At 38.4% G+C, this 19,367-nt stretch overlaps 1 protein-coding gene across 3 annotated transcripts in view; it reads left to right on the top strand.

Moving 5' to 3' along the window:
• The first annotated feature begins 2,277 nt into the window (after positions 1-2,277).
• Positions 2,278-19,367, top strand: part of LOC6031378 — an 81,081-nt gene continuing 63,991 nt past the window's right edge. For 2 of the 3 annotated variants that reach the window (XM_001842137.2, XM_038255741.1), the window contains exon 1: positions 2,278-3,387. The gene's annotated coding sequence lies outside the window, so the exon portion shown is untranslated. The remainder of the gene's footprint in view (positions 3,388-19,367) is intronic. The other variant, XM_038255742.1, reaches the window with a different exon arrangement.

Below are 19,367 nucleotides of genomic sequence, written 5' to 3'. Positions count from 1 at the left end.
ACAATTATTTTTTTTATTTTGACAATTTAAATTTTTAATTTAAAATTAAAATTAATCGTTTTTAGAGATCGGAAAAATCCTTGAACTTAAAAACCAGAAATCCATCGATCTTTACCAATTTTTGGTGGTAGCCCCCCTTCATCAAAATTGGTTTGAAAAATCAAGGGGCAAACAAAAAATATTTCAAAAAACTTGAAAGGTTCAATGGATATAGAAGTCTAATCAACTGAAAACAATGTAAAATGTCTAAACGGCCTAACTGTAATAATGTACAGTCCAGACTCGATTATCTGAAGGCCTCACTTCAGATAAGGAAAATCGAATCGAAAAAAAATGTTTTCGTTGTCTTATTTTTTGATTGTCGGGCTTAAAAATGACCCTAAACTACGCTAAAGTTATTTGAAATTTTTAAATTCAAGATGGCGGCCAATATGGCGGGAACGAAATGTTGAAAAAAATGCAAAATGAGATATAAAAATGTGTCCACTTATGGATGATCCCGAAACAAATTGCCCGATTTCCAATTTTGTACGACAAAAATATTAAAAATCATTTATTAAAGCAAAATCGCATTTAAAGCAAAACATTTAATGTAGGAAGTATTCTCAGCTTTTCTACATTTTTTTCTGGTTTGGAAAACCGTCAAGAAGTATTTCTCAAATGCAAAAAAGCAAGGAATCGGTTTTTTTTACATTTTACATTTTATTAAAATAAATAAATGAATAAAAAGGTGAACAACTTTTTGATTGCAAACTCGATTTGGCTTTAATAAATGATTTTTAATATTTTTGTCGTACAAAATTTTGAAATGTTCTTGGCTCATAAGATGTATTTTTTAGTCCTCTAATTTAAATACAAAAAATGAAAATTTGGAAAAAAACGGTGGGAGGGGTGGGAGAGGGGGAAACTAAGCCCCTTTGCAAATATTTTTCAAAGTTTCAAAGTCCCCCCCTTTCAAGATCAGACCTTGATATTTATTTTAAGCATGTTCGATGTTGCTTTAAATACTCAGATTTCTCCAGGAGAAACCGATGTACAGTACTTTCCCTCCCTCCCCTCCGCTTTGGTCACAAACGGCCTAAAAATACTGATAATCAAAAAAAAAAAAATCTGATTGTTTCCGTGTTCGTATTTCATTCGAAAAATCCTAATCATAACCTGCAACTTTGCCCAAGACACCAAATTGATTAGGGAATCCCTTCTCAAGATACAGAACTTCATACATTTGCATACTAGGGTGCCCAGAAAAAATTACCCCCTGCTCCACAAGTGGAAAACGGTTTTTTGGGTTATTTTAAGCATCTGTGTAAATTTTGATCGAAATTGGATGAGATTAATCCATTGACACCCGAGCCTAAATTTGGTGAAAAAAATGTTTTTCATGCAAAAATGACTTTTTTAAATCGCTAATAACTATTAAGGATCGAGTTTTACAGTTTTGGTATGTTGTACAAAGTTTTAGAGCATTAAATTTACATTAAAAATCTCACTTTTGAGAATATTAGGATGGAAGTAGCGCAGACCAAACCGTAAGAAACATGGATTTTCCATACATTTTTTCGATTTTTCCCATACAAACTTCACCTCCGAGTATCAATGGGTAAATGATGACCGATTTTGCTCATATTTGGCCCAGTTTCCTAAAATAGGCCAAGGAACAATATTCAGCTTGTGGAGCGAGGTTTAAAAAAAGGTCCCATATTCTGGGCACCCTATTGCATACCCATTTTGTATGACCAGCTCCCAAAATTGTTTAGGAACTTGGATAGAAAAACTAATTTGTCAGAATTGCTTCTTTTAACTTAGGAAGTTTCATCAAAATCAAAACATAAACATTTTGAAATTGCGAAAAAAAAATTGGTGAAATTGTAAATTTTTTAGGTTTATTTAATGTTATAACCAGCTGAAATTTTTTTTGAATATATTTCCTGTTTTTACATATTCCGAATCTTTAACAAATTTTCCTGGCAATAATTCCATTAACCAATTTTCCAGACATATGCTCTCCTAAGCGTCCTAAGCTGAGCTCAGAGCAGTATTCCTTACACACAGGTGTACTCGAACATCCAAAGTTTTCCCGCAAACAACGCGGTGGGTTGAGAGAGATGAGGTGAGCACAGCATCCCATGCTGCCACTGAGCAAACACACCCAGCAACATCTGTGCGCGAGAGCGCGAGATTGTGAGAGGAAGGGATCAACAGATTGTTCGGCAGGTCGGCAGCAAAAGAGAATCATGGAAAAACAGAATCACCGCCGGTTCCGTCATTCGTCGTTGGACGCTGCAACCGTGCGGACGTGTTTTTCGTGCTTCCGAGGTTAGAATTGGAATTTCGAGGGTTTTGCGGTGTCGTTTGTCGATCTTGGAAAGTTTGTTTGGTGTTTGGGTTTTCCGCTCGGTCTAATAGGTTGGTTGTGAAAATCGGATGGTTTACCGAATCGTTTTGGTGGTCGTTTAGTGCGAAGAACATCCGAGGCGCCGTTTGGACCGGTTTATGGACTGCCCGGCCACTGTTGGACTCACACACACGGGAAATTGCCGCCGGCGGGAATCAAAATAAATACAGAAGGAGACCGCCACTGAACTGGATGAAAGAAGCGATTTTCCCGCGCGAAAAGGCCGGAAAACTGTTTGAAAAAGCCGGTAATGTAGTCGGGGTGAACTTTGAAACAATATTTTGCCAATTAACCTCCCGAAAATCGTGGAGTTAGTAAAACGCGAATAACCCGACAGTTTATCCCATCACGGTTTACGTTAGTGATTAAACAGTGTGTCGATTGGCTGGAAAAGCAATAATCAAGGAAATTTGAGGAAAACACAAAAAAGTGCGTGGAAAAACCTCGAACCGAAAAACCCAAAAACAACCAACTGACGATGATTAGCGCGGCAGTTAAATTTATTATTTATTGAAAAAACAATATAAATAAATCAAACCCCCCGAAAGCGCTTTCAGCTCAATCGTGAAAGGAAAAACAAAATCTCGACGCCGGAAACATGATTGACTGCGACGCGTCGTCGACGTCTCCAGCAGCTGGATTTTCGCGATCTTTGAAATATTGAAAAAAAAAACGACAGACAAAAAAAAGCTAATAAAAAGAAAACCACACAAAAACGTTTGATTCGTTTGACGGGAAATCAATCGAGACGCAAGGGTTTGGGTGTGTGTTACAAAAAAGAGGATAAAGATTAACGTTAGTCAGTGACTAACAGACGATCGTGGAAGACTGACAACATCAGTTCGAAATAATTGGAGGTGTGAGCTTCTGTGGTGTGAAAAGTGATTTTGTAGTGTTTGTTGAGTTTTTTTTTGCTGTAACGGGACGGCTGGAACAGCGAAAGGTAGAAACAGGGAGTTGCATTATTTTGCAGGATCAGATTGAATTATAAGGTAGGTCTGTGTTGTTTTGGTACAAAATATAATTATAATCCTAACTTTATCAACGACAAAGAGAAAACGGTTTATTCATCCATTTGTACATTATGCTTTTATTTAGATTTTTTTAATTAAAGACGAACTTTGCATTAGAATATTGCTGTTCTCAGGGCTTAGGCTGTTTCATCCCATTCACTTTTTCTAGGCTAGAGTGTGTCCCTTTCACACCTTATGTAAACTGTCAATTGAGTGAAAGGGATACACTATTGTTTACAAAAGTTATGTGCCCTTTTGAAATGTTAGGCTCCATTTATGCAGTTTAATTTGATTTGATATTCTTCTCTTACATAAATGTGATTCAAATTGCGAGAGAATAGAGATAATGTTACCACGTAATCCTCAATGTTCAATGTCTAATCGTCTACAATAAATTTAAAACGAGTTTTTGTAGCACGTTGCATTCTTATTTGATAATATTAAAATTATATACCTTATATAAAAAATGCTGAACTAATGTTTTAACAAATAGATAATAGACTATTTTACCTTAAGAATTAGTTGCTCTCTTGTTTAAGTAAGACATTAGTATTTTAATTTTAGAATTTTCATTTATCTTGTTAAGTTTAGGTATGTTTATGATAGAATTTGGCTTATTCTACCATCTTCCATTACTAACAAAGGTTAAATCTTTATATTTTCCATATTTTACAGTAACTTTTTAAAATTTTGTATGTGTTTCGCATTTTCTACTATAGAATGATACTTTTATCACTTACATTTAAATAAAAGTGCATAGAGGCATTGTCTCGGACATTCCAGATATTACTGTACACTCAAACCTCGTTGGTTTGACACCAACTGTTGTCAAAAAAAAAACGGTGTCACTTTTTTGTTTAACTAAAAAATGATCAACCGGGGGTTGAGTGTATTTTTGCTTTGCAGCCCTAAATAAACATTTTTTAAACATTTGCAAAGTCACATAAAACAAGTTGAACTCTCAAACCTTGAATTTTCTGCAATTTTATGATTTTTTCCAAATACTTTTCCAAAAAATAGAAAAATAATGTTTGGTGATTTTTACACCTTTTAATGTTTTTTTTATTAATTAAAGAAGCATAAAAAAGAAATACTTAAATTTTAACAAATCACTGAACACTAGGGTGCCCAGAATATGGGACTTTTTCTCAAAACCTCGCTCCACAAGCTTTTCTTGAGCTATGTTAGGACTCTGAGCCAAATATGAGCAAAATTGGTCAACATTTACCCATTGATACTCGAAGGTGAAGTTTGTATGGGAAAATCGAAAAAATGTATGGAAAACACAATTTTCTTACAATTTTGTCTGCTACTTCAGTCCAAATATTCCCAAAGGTGAGATTTTCATTGAATATTTAATGGTCTACAGCCTTGTAGAACAAACCAAAGCTGTAAAACTCGATCCTGAAAAGTTATTAGCGATTTTAAACCAACTTTAGGCTCAGGTATCAATGGGTTAATCTCAACCAATTTTGCTCAAAATTTGCACAGATGCTTAAAATGACCTTAAAAACCGTTTTCCGCTTGTGGAGCAGGGGTCCTTCTTTTGGGCACTCTACTGAACACTTATTAATTTTAACACTCTAACCTAACCCCACCTCTAGACGGGCTTCGATTTGAAAAATCGCAAAAATTCAATTTTTCAACCAATTTGTCATCTTAAGGGTTGGAAGTTTGACTTGTTTTATGTTACTTTGCCAAGTAATATTTTAGTGGTCAACTTTGGCTGTATTTTTCACTAGCATTTCCTATATTTTTAGCTAAAATAAGTATGCAGTAATTTTGTAGTTTCCCAACTATGCCTCTACGTATTTTTTTACAATTTAAATGATAACGGTGCCATTCTGTACCAAAAATGAAAAACAAGCAAAACATTTAAAAGTGACTGTAAAAACATGAGAAAAAGTTAGGCAAAATGTGATAGAATAGGCCAAATACTACCAACAACAAACATAAACAAACAAGATAGATGCAAATTAAAATACTAAAAATGAAACGAGAAACACATAAAACAAGAGTAAAGTTTTTCCTAGAGCAAAAGTTGCTCAAAATGTCCTCCTAAACACGGAAAAAAATAAAAAAACGAAAAAATGGTTAGTAGATGAGCAATTCTCTACGAAATCGGTCTTTTTCTTAAATTTTAATTTTTGTATTTTTAATCCGACTGAAACTTTTTTGGTGCCTACGGTATGCCCAAAGAAGCCATTTTGCATCATTAGTTGGTCCATATAATTTTCCATACAAATTTGGCAGCTGGCCATACAAAAATGATGTATGAAAATTCAAAAATCTGTATCTTTTGAAGGAATTTTTTGATCGATTTGGTGTCTTCGGCAAAGTTGTAGGTATGGATATGGACCACACTGAAAAATTTGATCAAGTGGGTGCTGAAAAGTTGAACTTTTCAACACTTGTTTCGAAAAGTAACACTTTTCAATTTTTTTTTTGATTTGAACAATTTATTGACAAAATACATGAAAATTTGACATAAAATTTCACTGAGTGTGTTTAGAATTGCAAAAAATGTTGTATGGAACTCGTTGCAAAACTTGATTTTTCAGCACTCTTCGTATTTATCCAACTCGGTGAACCTCGTTGGATAAATGTACGACTCGTGCTGAAAAAATCCTCTTTTTGCAACTTGTTGCATAATAGTAGTTTATGCAACAAGTTGCAAAAAGAGGATTTTTTCAGCACGAGTCGTACATTTATCCAACGAGGTTCACCGAGTTGGATAAATACGAAGAGTGCTGAAAAATCAAGTTTTGCAACGAGTTCCATACAACATTTTTTGCAATTCCAAAAAATACACACTGAGTGAAATTTTATGTCAAATTTTCATTGTTTTATCAATAAATCGTTTAAATCAAAAAAATGTTGAAAAGTGTTACTTTTCGAAACAAGTGCGAAAAGTTCAACTTTCAGCACCCATTGAGTGCTGAAAAGTAGAACTTTTCAGCATTTATTTTGATAAGTGTTGCTATTCGATTCTGTTATTTTTGAGACAGAAAAGTAGGCTATTTCGTCGTTCAAGAATGACAGGAAAAGTAAGTAGTTTCACGACGGAATTGCAAAAACTACTATTTTGATTGTAAATTTGATTTTACATCGAAAAATGAAGTTGAAAAATTTTTGCGACCAATTTTTCGATTTTTTTTAAAAATCAGTATTGATTAAAAAATCATAACTCGGTCAAAGATTTTTTGCCCATTCTGGAAATTTCTGAAAAGTTGGCATTTGATGTCCTCTAAAACTGATCAAAAAATAAAAAAATGAAAATAGTGTTTTTTTTGCAAATCAAGTTTTAGTGACAAAAAGTTAAATAAAAAATCACCAATTTTTTTTACCGTGGATCATTTTTTTCCAGTGTAGTCCATATCCATATCTACAACTTTGCCGAAGACACCAAATCGATCAAAAATTCTTTCAAAAGATACAGATTTTTGAATTTTCATACATCATTTTTGTATGGTCAGCTGCCAAATTTGTATGGAAAATTATATGGACAAACTAATGATGCAAAATGGCTTCTTTGGGCATACCGAAGGCACCAAAAAAGTTTCAGTCGGATTAAAAAATACAAAAAAAATCGAATCAAATATGTGTAACGTATTCCAACCAGGAGAAAACGCTTATTTGTTATTTGGAAAAGAACAAAAACCTTTCAAAAAATATTCTGAACAAATGAAATGTATTTAGCATTTTTCTTTATTTTTAAGTTTATAATTAGAAAATTGAGCTTGAAATTTAAAATGTTTCTTTTTCTTTTCACCCATCAAAGAGTAGAGGGACAAAAACTATAAAAATTGATTTTCTTGTGTGAATTTATTAACTTTTTGATAGTTTAAAAATGGAAAAAAAAAATCTCAAAAGAATGGTGTTCGTTTGCATTTTTACGAATTATCGGATATTGTTAGAAATAATAATAAGAAAGGTACTTTTATGGTTGAATAATTCTCCACGTTTTCAAAAATGATCAGTTTGTTGCAATTTATAATAAAAGTCTCACTCAGTTTAAATTTTATGAAAAAATATTTAGTGTCATCTTTTCAGCCCTCTGTCGTGACTTTCACCCGATTTTTCCAGCGAATTCCAAATATTTCGGATACAAATAATAGACGCGTCCTTTCAAGCCCAAGCAAAACACACGACTGATTTATTTCTCGTTTTCTCACGCACACTTTCTCAACTTCTCTCTCGACTGACCTGCTCTCTCTTACGCTACATGAACGCTCTCTTTTCTCACTCTCTCTCTTCTCTGCCACACTCATTCACTACATCCTCGTTCTTTCCTACTCTAAAAATTAAATCATTTATTCAGATTAACATTAGCTTGGTGATCCTTTTATGCGGGAAACTCAGCTCATCTCAGAATTCGGCTTAAACAGATGCTTCTCCGGTCCTTGATCGTGCCACATATCAGCCAGAACCCCTACGTCAACGTGGTTACCTGCAATTAAAGAAATAAAAACGACAACTTGGAAAGCTATCGTGTAATTAATTGATTGAATAAAATATCGGGAAATATACCCTACAATCTTCCCAGAAATTCTTTGAGAAGCTCTAATTCAAGTCGTGTAGGTTACAAGCCTATCGTTTCTTAAATCATCATTTCAAAATATTGAAAATCTAAACAATTCCTTTACCAGCTTGTTCAACAATCACTTATATTCATATTTTTCTTCATCTTCCCTGAATCCAATCATGATCTTAAATTTAAGTTTTGCAAGTGATGCCTATCGATTCATAAACCATCACTTTAACAATACTGAAAATCTGAAAACAACTTTCCAACTTTCCAAAAATCGATGAATTTTACCTCTTAATAAATCTTCCATGAATTCCAATCATGAGCACGAATTCAAACCTGTCTATTTATAAATCATTTCTTAAAAATATCTGAAAAAAAAATCTTTCCAAACTTTCCCAACAATCGATAAAATTTATCTTTTAAAATCCAAACATGAGTTCAAATTTAAGTCGTGTAGGTTATAAGCCTATCGATTCTGAAATCATCACTTCAAAAGTTTGTAACTTCGGAAAAATCACCTACTTTTCCAACAATCGATTATATTCATTTTTTAATATATCTCCCGAATCAAATCATTAACTCAAGTTAAAGTTTTAGCCTAACGTAATCATCACTTCAATAGATAGGAAATCTTAACAATTTCTTACCCAGCTTGTTCAACAACCGATAATATACCAATACACGAATTCCAATCATTGTCGTGACTTTCGCCCGATTTTCTATTTAGTTTGAATGTTTTGGGCACAAAAATAAGCTCAAATTTTGGTCGTGAAGGTTATGAGCCTATCGATTTTGATTAATTTTTTCAACAATATTGAAAATCTGATTTTTTAATCATTTTTTTCGATTGATAGAGATAATCGATAAAATTTATCTTTTACTAAATCTTCTCTGAAATACAATCATGCACTCAATTTAAATCATGCAGGTTATCAGCCTATCGATTCTTAAACCATCACTTAAACAATATTGTAAATCTGCATGAAAAATATCTCCAACTTTTCCAACAATCGAAAATATTTATCTTCTACTATTCCTTCCTTGAATCCAATCATGAGCTCAAATTTAAGTTATGTAGGTTATGAGCCTATCATTTCTAAAACCATCACGTTAAATGATTGAAAATGTAAAAATTATTTTATCAACTTTAATAAATCGATATCATTTATCTTTTACTAAATCTTCCTGGAAATCCAATCATGAGCACTAATATAAGTCATGTAGGTGATGAGGCTCATCAGATTTAAAATTCTACCCTCTCAAGGAATTCACACTAAAAGACTCCCATATAGACGCTCTATACTCACAAAAACGCAAGTTTGAGCTTTTAAACACCCACGCGTTGCCCTTTAGGGTACTCTTGCTCAGGGATTTATCCTTCACGCTCTTACCTCACATGGGACTTGAGGTAAAATATATAATCTTCACAGGGAACTCAAGCTAAACATATCGAGAAATTAAAAAGAGAGATGTGAGCCGGTAACATGGAGTGAAACTTTCGCAGCTTTTATGGTAAACTTCACAGCAGCTTGACAGAAAGTTTAACTCCATGTTGCACTTTAAATTTCTCGATACACTAAAATTAAGGTGGTTGGTCACTTTTCCGTTTAACACTTTATAGTTTGGACTCAAGCTACCCTCTCAGGGAACTCAAGCTCACAAACTCAAAAAATTACGCTCTAACCCTCACCGGGAACTCAAGCTCAAAGTTTCTATAATCACGCTCTACCCTCACAGGGGTTTTAAGCTCAAAACTCCAACGATTACGCTCTACTCTCACAGGGAACTCAAGCTAAAAATAATCATCTTCCATTTTATACCCTCGCAGGGACTCAAACTCAAAGTTTCTATAATCACGCTCTACCCTCACAGGGGATTCAAGCTCAAAACTCCAGCAATTACGCTCTGCCCTCACAGGGAACTTAAGTTAAAAAAAATCATCTTCCAGGTTCTACCCTTGCAAAGGACTCAAGCTCAAAGATTCATCTACCAGGCTCTAACTTCGCAGGGGACTCAAGCTGAAACATTCAGAATCCACGCTCTACCCTCACAGGGGACTCAAGCTAAAAAAAATCATCTTTCTGGCTCTACCCTCGCAGGGGACTCAAGCTCACAAACTCAAAAAAATAAGCTATACCTTCCAGTGGACTCAAGCTCAAAACTCCAGCAATCCCGCTCTACCCTTTCAGGGAACTCAAGCTCACAAACTCAAAAAAATACGCTCTACCTTCACAGGGGACTCAAGCTCAAAACTTCAAAAATCACGCTCTACCCTCTCAGGGGACTCAAGCTCAAAATTCCAGCAATTACGCTCTACCCTCACAGGGAACTTAAGTTAAAAAAAAATCTTCCAGGCTCTACCCTCGCAGAGGACTCAAGCTGAAACATTCAATATCCACGTTCTACCCTCATAGGAACTCAAGCTAAAAAAATCATCTTCCATTTTATACCCTCGCAGGGGACTCAAACTCAAAGTTTCTATAATCACGCTCTACCCTCTCAGGGGACTCAAGCTCAAAACTCCAGCAATTACGCTCTACCCTCACAGGGAACTTAAGTTAAAAAAAAATCATCTTCCAGGCTCTACCCTCACAGGGGACTCAAGCTAAAAAAATCATCTTCCATTTTCTACCCTCGCAGGAAACTCAAGCTCAACGATTCATCTACTAGGTTCCAACTGAAACATTCAGAATCCACGCTCTACCCTCACAGGAGACTCAAGCTCAAAACTTGAAAAAATAATCACGCTCTACCCTCACAGGGGACTCAAGCTCACAAAATCCAATAATCACGCTCTACCCTTACAGGGGACTCAAGCTCAAAGTTTTTATGATCACGCTCTACCCTCTCAGGGGACTCAAGCTCAAAACATAAAAAAAATCACGCTCTACCCTCACAGGGGACTCAAGGTCACAAAATCCAATAATCACGCTCTACCCTCACAGGGGACTCAAGCTCAAAGTTTTTATGATCACGCTCTACCCTCACAGGGTACTCAAGCTCAAAACTTAAAAAAATCACGCTCTACCCTCACAGGGGACTCAAGCTCAAAATTTCTATATTCAAGCTCCACCCTCTCAGGGGACTCAAGCTCACAAAATCCAATAATCACGCTCTACCCTCTCAGGGGACTCAAGCTCACAAAATCCAATAATCACGCTCTACCCTCTCAGGGGACTCAAGCTCACAAAATCCAATAATCACGCTCTACCCTCTCAGGGGACTCAAGCTCACAAAATCCAATAATCACGCTCTACCCTCTCAGGGGACTCAAGCTCACAAAATCCAATAATCACGATCTACCCTCACAGGGGACTCCAGCTCAAAGTTTTTATGATCACGCTCTACCCTCTCAGGGGACTCAAGCTCACAAAATCCAATAATCACGCTCTACCCTCTCAGGGGACTCAAGCTCACAAAATCCAATAATCACGCTCTACCCTCACAGGGGACTCAAGCTCAAAGTTTTTATGATCACGCTCTACCCTCACAGGGTACTCAAGCTCAAAACTTAAAAAAATCACGCTCTACCCTCACAGGGGACTCAAGCTCAAAATTTCTATATTCAAGCTCCACCCTCTCAGGGGACTCAAGCTCACAAAATCCAATAATCACGCTCTACCCTCTCAGGGGACTCAAGCTCACAAAATCCAATAATCATGCTCTACCCTCTCAGGGGACTCAAGCTCACAAAATCCAATAATCACGATCTACCCTCACAGGGGACTCCAGCTCAAAGTTTTTATGATCACGCTCTACCCTCTCAGGGGACTCAAGCTCACAAAATCCAATAATCACGATCTACCCTCACAGGGACTCAAGCTCAAAGTTTTTATGATCACGCTCTACCCTCACAGGGTACTCAAGCTCAAAACTTAAAAAAATCACGCTCTACCCTCACAGGGGACTCAAGCTCAAAATTTCTATATTCAAGCTCCACCCTCTCAGGGGACTCAAGCTCACAAAATCCAATAATCACGATCTACCCTCACAGGGGACTCAAGCTCAAAGTTTTTATGATCACGCTCTACCCTCACAGGGTACTCAAGCTCAAAACTTAAAAAAATCACGCTCTACCCTCACAGGGGACTCAAGCTCAAAATTTCTATACTCAAGCTCCACCCTCTCAGGGGACTCAAGCTCACAAAATCCAATAATCACGATCTACCCTCACAGGGGACTCAAGCTCACAAACTCAAAAAAATACGCTCTACCCTCACAGGGGACTCAAGCTCAAAGTTTTTTATGATCACGCTCTACCCTCTCAGGGGACTCAAGCTCACAAAATCCAATAATCACGCTCTACCCTCACAAGGGACTCAAGCTAACAAAATCCAATAATCACGCTCTACCCTCACAGGGGACTCAAGCTCAAAGTTTTATGATCACGCTCTATCCTCTCAGGGACTCTAGCTCAAAACTCCAGCAATCACGCTCTACCCTCTCAGGGACTCAAGCTCAAAATTTAAAAAATCACGCTCTACCCTCACAGGGGACTCAAGCTCAAAATTTCTATAATCACGCTCTACCCTCAGGGGACTCAAGCTCACAAAATCCAATAATCACGCTCTACCCTCACAGGGGACTCAAGCTCACAAACTCAAAAAATACGCTCTACCCTCACAGGGGACTCAAGCTCAAAGTTTTTATGATCACGCTCTATCCTCTCAGGGGACTCAAGCTCAAAACTCCAGCAATCACGCTCTACCCTCTCGGGGGACTCAAGCTCAAAACTCCACCAATCACGCTCTAGCCTCACAGGGGACTCATGCTCAAAATTTCTATAATCACGCTCTACCCTCTCAGGGGACTCAAGCTCACAAAATCCAATAATCACGCTCTACCCTCTCAGGGACTCAAGCTCACAAAATCCAATAATCACGCTCTACCCTCACAAGGGACTCAAGCTAACAAAATCCAATAATCACGCTCTACCCTCACAGGGGACTCAAGCTCAAAGTTTTTATGATCACGCTCTATCCTCTCAGGGGACTCTAGCTCAAAACTCCAGCAATCACGCTCTACCCTCTCAGGGGACTCAAGCTCAAAATTTAAAAAAAATCACGCTCTACCCTCACAGGGGACTCAAGCTCAAAATTTCTATAATCACGCTCTACCCTCTCAGGGGACTCAAGCTCACAAAATCCAATAATCACGCTCTACCCTCACAGGGGACTCAAGCTCACAAACTCAAAAAATACGCTCTACCCTCTCAGGGGACTCAAGCTCAAAATTTAAAAAAAATCACGCTCTACCCTCACAGGGGACTCAAGCTCAAAATTTCTATAATCACGCTCTACCCTCTCAGGGGACTCAAGCTCACAAAATCCAATAATCACGCTCTACCCTCACAGGGGACTCAAGCTCACAAACTCAAAAAATACGCTCTACCCTCACAGGGGACTCAAGCTCAAAGTTTTTATGATCACGCTCTATCCTCTCAGGGGACTCAAGCTCAAAACTCCAGCAATCACGCTCTACCCTCTCAGGGGACTCAAGCTCAAAACTCCACCAATCACGCTCTAGTCTCAGGGGACTCATGCTCAAAATTTCTATAATCACGCTCTACCCTCTCAGGGGACTCAAGCTCACAAAATCCAATAATCACGCTCTACCCTCTCAGGGGACTCAAGCTCACAAAATCCAATAATCACGCTCTACCCTCACAAGGGACTCAAGCTAACAAAATCCAATAATCACGCTCTACCCTCACAGGGGACTCAAGCTCAAAGTTTTTATGATCACGCTCTATCCTCTCAGGGGACTCTAGCTCAAAACTCCAGCAATCACGCTCTACCCTCTCAGGGGACTCAAGCTCAAAATTTAAAAAAAATCACGCTCTACCCTCACAGGGGACTCAAGCTCAAAATTTCTATAATCACGCTCTACCCTCTCAGGGGACTCAAGCTCACAAAATCCAATAATCACGCTCTACCCTCACAGGGGACTCAAGCTCACAAACTCAAAAAATACGCTCTACCCTCACAGGGGACTCAAGCTCAAAGTTTTTATGATCACGCTCTATCCTCTCAGGGGACTCAAGCTCAAAACTCCAGCAATCACGCTCTACCCTCTCGGGGGACTCAAGCTCAAAACTCCACCAATCACGCTCTAGCCTCACAGGGGACTCATGCTCAAAATTTCTATAATCACGCTCTACCCTCTCAGGGGACTCAAGCTCACAAAATCCAATAATCACGCTCTACCCTCACAGGGGACTCAAGCTCACAAACTCAAAAAATACGCTCTACCCTCACAGGGGACTCAAGCTCAAAGTTTTTATGATCACGCTCTATCCTCTCAGGGGACTCAAGCTCAAAACTCCAGCAATCACGCTCTACCCTCTCAGGGGACTCAAGCTCAAAATTTCTATAATCACGCTCTACCCTCTCAGGGGACTCAAGCTCACAAAATCCAATAATCACGCTCTACCCTCACAGGGGACTCAAGCTCAAAATTTCTATAATCAGGGACTCAAGCTCACAAAATCCAATAATCACGCTCTACCCTCACAGGGGACTCAAGCTCAAAACTCCAATAATCACGCTCTACCCTCACAGGGGACTCAAGCTCACAAACTCAAAAAATACGCTCTACCCTCACAGGGGACTCAAGCTCAAAGTTTTTATGATCACGCTCTACCCTCTCAGGGGACTCAAGCTCACAAAATCCAATAATCTCGCTCTACCCTCACAGGGGACTCAAGCTCAAAGTTTTTATGATCACGCTCTATCCTCTCAGGGGACTCAAGCTCAAAACTCCAGCAATCACGCTCTACCCTCTCAGGGGACTCAAGCTCAAAACTTAAAAAAATCGCTCTACCCTCACAGGGGACTCAAGCTCAAAGTTTTATGATCACGCTCTACCCTCTCAGCGGACTCAAGCTCACAAAATCCAATAATCACGCTCTACCCTCACAGAGGATTCAATCTCAAAACCATCAAAATCACGCTCTACCCCAGGCCAATCCGGGACTCTCACTAGAAGCATTCCAAGCATTATGCAATAACACTACATAAAGCAGAACGAAAATTTACATATTTTTCCATGATAAAATCATATCAAACTTTAATCTTGTTGTGAAACAATATCAGTCTGCAAGAAAAGTATTAATTCTACACAACTTCAGTTCCAGCACCAGAACTACAAAAATAGAAAATTTCGTCCAACATCAGCCCGCCATCGGTGCGACAGTAGAGTGTTTACTATAAAAGACTTCGTAAAAAAACCGGCCCACATTTATCACTAGCTTGTTCGTCTTACCTTAGCGGGGAAAACGCTTCCAGACAGATGGCATTTTTTCTCTTTTCACTTTTTTTTTTCTTTCAGGGGCTACTGTAAATTTTCAACAAAACAAAAACACTCAAACATAGCACAAGAAAGAAAGACCGCCACTCTGTCATTCTCCACAACACAGTTCGGTTGCGACCTTTCTGCTACCACCAAGGTCACAGACGTCAGATATATTTTTCAACCCGGCTGCCACTCCAAGAAAACACCGACGCCATCATGGCGGCTGCCTATAGCCGCACGGCAAACATTTCTCGCGAACGCAACCTTTTTAATCACAAAGATTCACTAAATCTGCACTAATTACATTACTCACTCGCGATGGGAGCATTTTCTGCGCCATTGTCGTGACTTTCACCCGATTTTTCCAGCGAATTCCAAATATTTCGGATACAAATAATAGACGCGTCCTTTCAAGCCCAAGCAAAACACACGACTGATTTATTTCTCGTTTTCTCACGCACACTTTCTCAACTTCTCTCTCGACTGACCTGCTCTCTCTTACGCTACATGAACGCTCTCTCTCTCTCTTCTCTGCCACACTCATTCACTACACCCTCTTTTCAACTTTTCATATCTCGGTAACATGGTTCGATTTTTAATGTTAAATAGTGAAACTTTTAAAACCAATTTGTACTTTTGAACTCTAACCCAGCATTTGAAAATGCCCGGAATAAGAGGTTAATTTAAACATACGCAGTCCGGACTCGCTTATCCGAAGGTTTTTATGGGACTTCGGATAATAGAATCACAAATCACGAACAAAGACGATTTTGCATTTTTTTAATTTCTTTTTACTTTCAACATCAACTCCATCTTTTGTGATCCCATTTTTGTCAAATTTGAATAGTTGATTTCCCATGAATTACAAAATGATTTTTTCAATATTTCATATCCACCATTTTGGCCGTCATTCTGGATTTCACTACCTATTGCGCGACAATCCAAAATAAAATAATAAAATCATTTTTTTTGTGATTCGATTATTCAAAGTGATTTTTTCCAAAGCCTGCTGATAATCGAGTTTGGAGTCCGGCTTATTTCGAAAATTATAATTTATTATAATAATTATAATTTATTATAATTGTTTTTTTGAGTTTCAATATTTAGTAAGGAAATGTCAAATTAAAAATCCGGATGTTTTTTTCAGGTAGTTTATTTTGAAACTACAACTTTGCCGAAGCCATGAAATCGATTTAAAAATCCATAAAAACCCTTTCTCAAGACACAGATTGTCTACAAGTCGTACAACTTTATGAAGTCTTGTAAAATACAAAATTAAAAATCGCTTCAAATTTTGCTAAATTTTGGAAGATTACTATGTTTTTGGAAAGACGAACGTGGTAAAACCTTTTGGATGAGCCATGAATTATGATCATCTAACAACCCTATCTTATACTATGAGTAAAACATATTTATTAAAATGCCAGAAAAATTTGAGGAAGTCACGAAGCAGCTAATGGTGGATTTAGTCTCTTTTAAACAATTATTATAACCATATACAAAATTAAATATTGAAATAACTCTTTTTCTTTTACCGTTTTTGTCGAGTTTTTTCAGCTGATGACATCTTGTCTGAATCCACCGTCAGCTTTATTTTCCAACTTGCCGACTGTTGGATTTTCGCGTCTGCCAGCGGCTGAACACCGACCGTTATGATAATGTGTTCGTCTATTTGCGTTATCTTGAATCCTGAGAGCGTGATCTCTCAAGTAAGCATTTCGTTAGCTTTTGCTGATTTGAATTGAGTTTTTCCTCAAAATGTTGTATGACTTGGCCAAAAAAATCAAACATGACAAAAAAGGAACTTTCCAGAACGACACTTTTCCGACAGTTTCCTTTTTCTTAAAAACCCAATTGAAGCCAAAGAAAGCCAAATTGGTTCCCGTTGAACACTTTTGAACACAACACACAATGGTCGCCGGCTTTTCCCCTTCTTTTACCAGAAAAGCCGGATGCGTAAGGTCATAAATTATTGCGATTGAATTTTCAATGCCAAAACCATGCCCACTATCCCGGCAGTGGGGGGAGCCTTGCATATTTTTGCTTGGCAACACTGTTGCCGCAGGGCCGGAAGATAAACTGCAAGAAAATAATTCAAATTGCGTGCCACAAATGCTGTACGCCGAAGACGACGCCGACGAAAACCTCGAAGACAACGGAATGTCGCCGGAAGGAAAGTCTCTGACGCTCAGGGATGGAGTCATCTTGGTTGTACAGTGCGGATTCGATTATCCGGATGCTGAACATTTGGGCACTCTTTGGAATTCAATGTAATTCTAGTATACTGAGACTTTTAGAAATTGTGGAAGATAGTCAAATCTTCTGGATAATTGAGATTTTTAGAATCTTGCATAAAGAACATACGGATAGTCGTGACTTCCGGATAATAAAAACTTCCCGGATAGGCAGAAATCGACACTTCTGAACAATTGGGACTCATGTATGGCAGTATTCCAGATAATGATTACTCCGGATAAACGAGAACGATAAATTAGAATCTATCAAGCTGTCTGGATAATCGAATCTTCACTGTATCTGACATAAGTCAACATTTCCTGAGATCCTCGCTACGTCCCTGCCAGATCCATAGCTCATCTGCGGTTTCCCAAACTTTGAGCAAACTGTCATTAATCATGCCTTGTTTATGCACATTTCAGCAAAACTTGGATCGGAAATGGGATTCTGGGTATCGCCACACCACGGCTCAATAGTTTTCTTCCGTCGAACAAATTGTGTCCAAGATGTGTTGTGTGCAGTGCCCCCCCCCCCCCTTATCCCCCTCGTAGAAAAGCCAAAGTCCTACATAAACCCACGAAACGCGTTTTGGCCAGGCAATGAGGTAATGCTTTACGATTCGCCGTGTGCGCCTCCACGTGGTCCGGATAAGGCAGTTTGATTATCTCTCCGCTCTCGCACTTCACTTTTGCGCGCGCGCACCCCGGAATATTGTATAGTAGACAAAAAGTGGCACTCTCCACCACTCTAGCTTCTTGGGACCTGTCAATGTAGGAAGATCTCACCGGGGTGAATGTAGAAACACCTATTGAAGCTTGTTTTGGGGTGAAATGAGTACTTGATAGAAGTTTTTTTTTCAAATTTCTGACTTAGAACAACAGCACAACAGAACAACAGAACAACAGAACAACAGAACAACAGAACAACAGAACAACAGAACAACAGAACAACAGAACAATAGAACAACAGAACAACAGAACAACAGAACAACAAAACTACAGAACTACAGAACAACAGAACAAACTCAACAAACTCTCTATGACCGGCCCGTTTTGCCCTCACCCCAACTGTCAAAAAGCCCCGCAATGGCGTCGGTTGTGCCCCCCTTCTCTCACCACCTTAACCAAGATGGCGAACATTCACCCATTTGTTAATGTACTGCCGCGGAGATTGCACCAACTCAATTTATTGACGGACACGGTAAAAAAGAACCGCTCAAATTCACAACTTTAAGTCGGCGCTGAAATCCGGACGTTATTCTCTCGGTGTTACCGGAGGGGGATCACAAACCCGTTGGCGAGGGGGAAATCAAAAGTGTAAACAACCGCGTGGTTCATTCATAAAAATGATCACGCGAGACAAATATTGTGTGTGTGTGTGTGGAGTACCCACTTAACAGAGTGTCACCCACTCTCGTGGATGGTTTGCGGCCGGCGTACAAATACTGGTTTTTTTATTCTCCCACTGTTTTTTTTTCGGGATTCAGGCCCCCGGACCTCAACCCGGCTTGGCATGGCCCCCGAAGAGGTCTGATTTGTCAGCTGCGAGTGACTAGGCGTCGTCGGCTGGGGAAGTTTGTCACCGTTGGATCCCGGTTATTGAACAGCTGCTGAGTTTGATAGCTGTCAGATCCGGTCACACTTTGACAGTTACAACCAAACATGGGTGTCCGAACGAATGCAGAATTAGTTTGACGTTTTTGAAATAGTACTGTTTTGTTTTGAAAATGTCAATTAAAAGGGAGCGTTCTTTTATTACGTAACGCAGTAAGGGAGGAGGATGGAAATTTATTTACGAGAGGAGAAAGAAAGGGGTAAAAAGATCCAAATTTTTGCGTTACGGGAGATGAAATGTCACTTCTATAGTAACAAGATCTTAAAAATAAAAATTTGTTTCATCA

Source organism: Culex quinquefasciatus, chromosome 2 (genome assembly GCF_015732765.1).
Source record: "Culex quinquefasciatus strain JHB chromosome 2, VPISU_Cqui_1.0_pri_paternal, whole genome shotgun sequence".
NCBI classification, from domain to species: domain Eukaryota; kingdom Metazoa; phylum Arthropoda; class Insecta; order Diptera; family Culicidae; genus Culex; species Culex quinquefasciatus.
The sequence above is the reverse complement of the archived record's forward strand: the minus strand, read 5'-3'. Positions and strand labels throughout refer to the sequence as shown.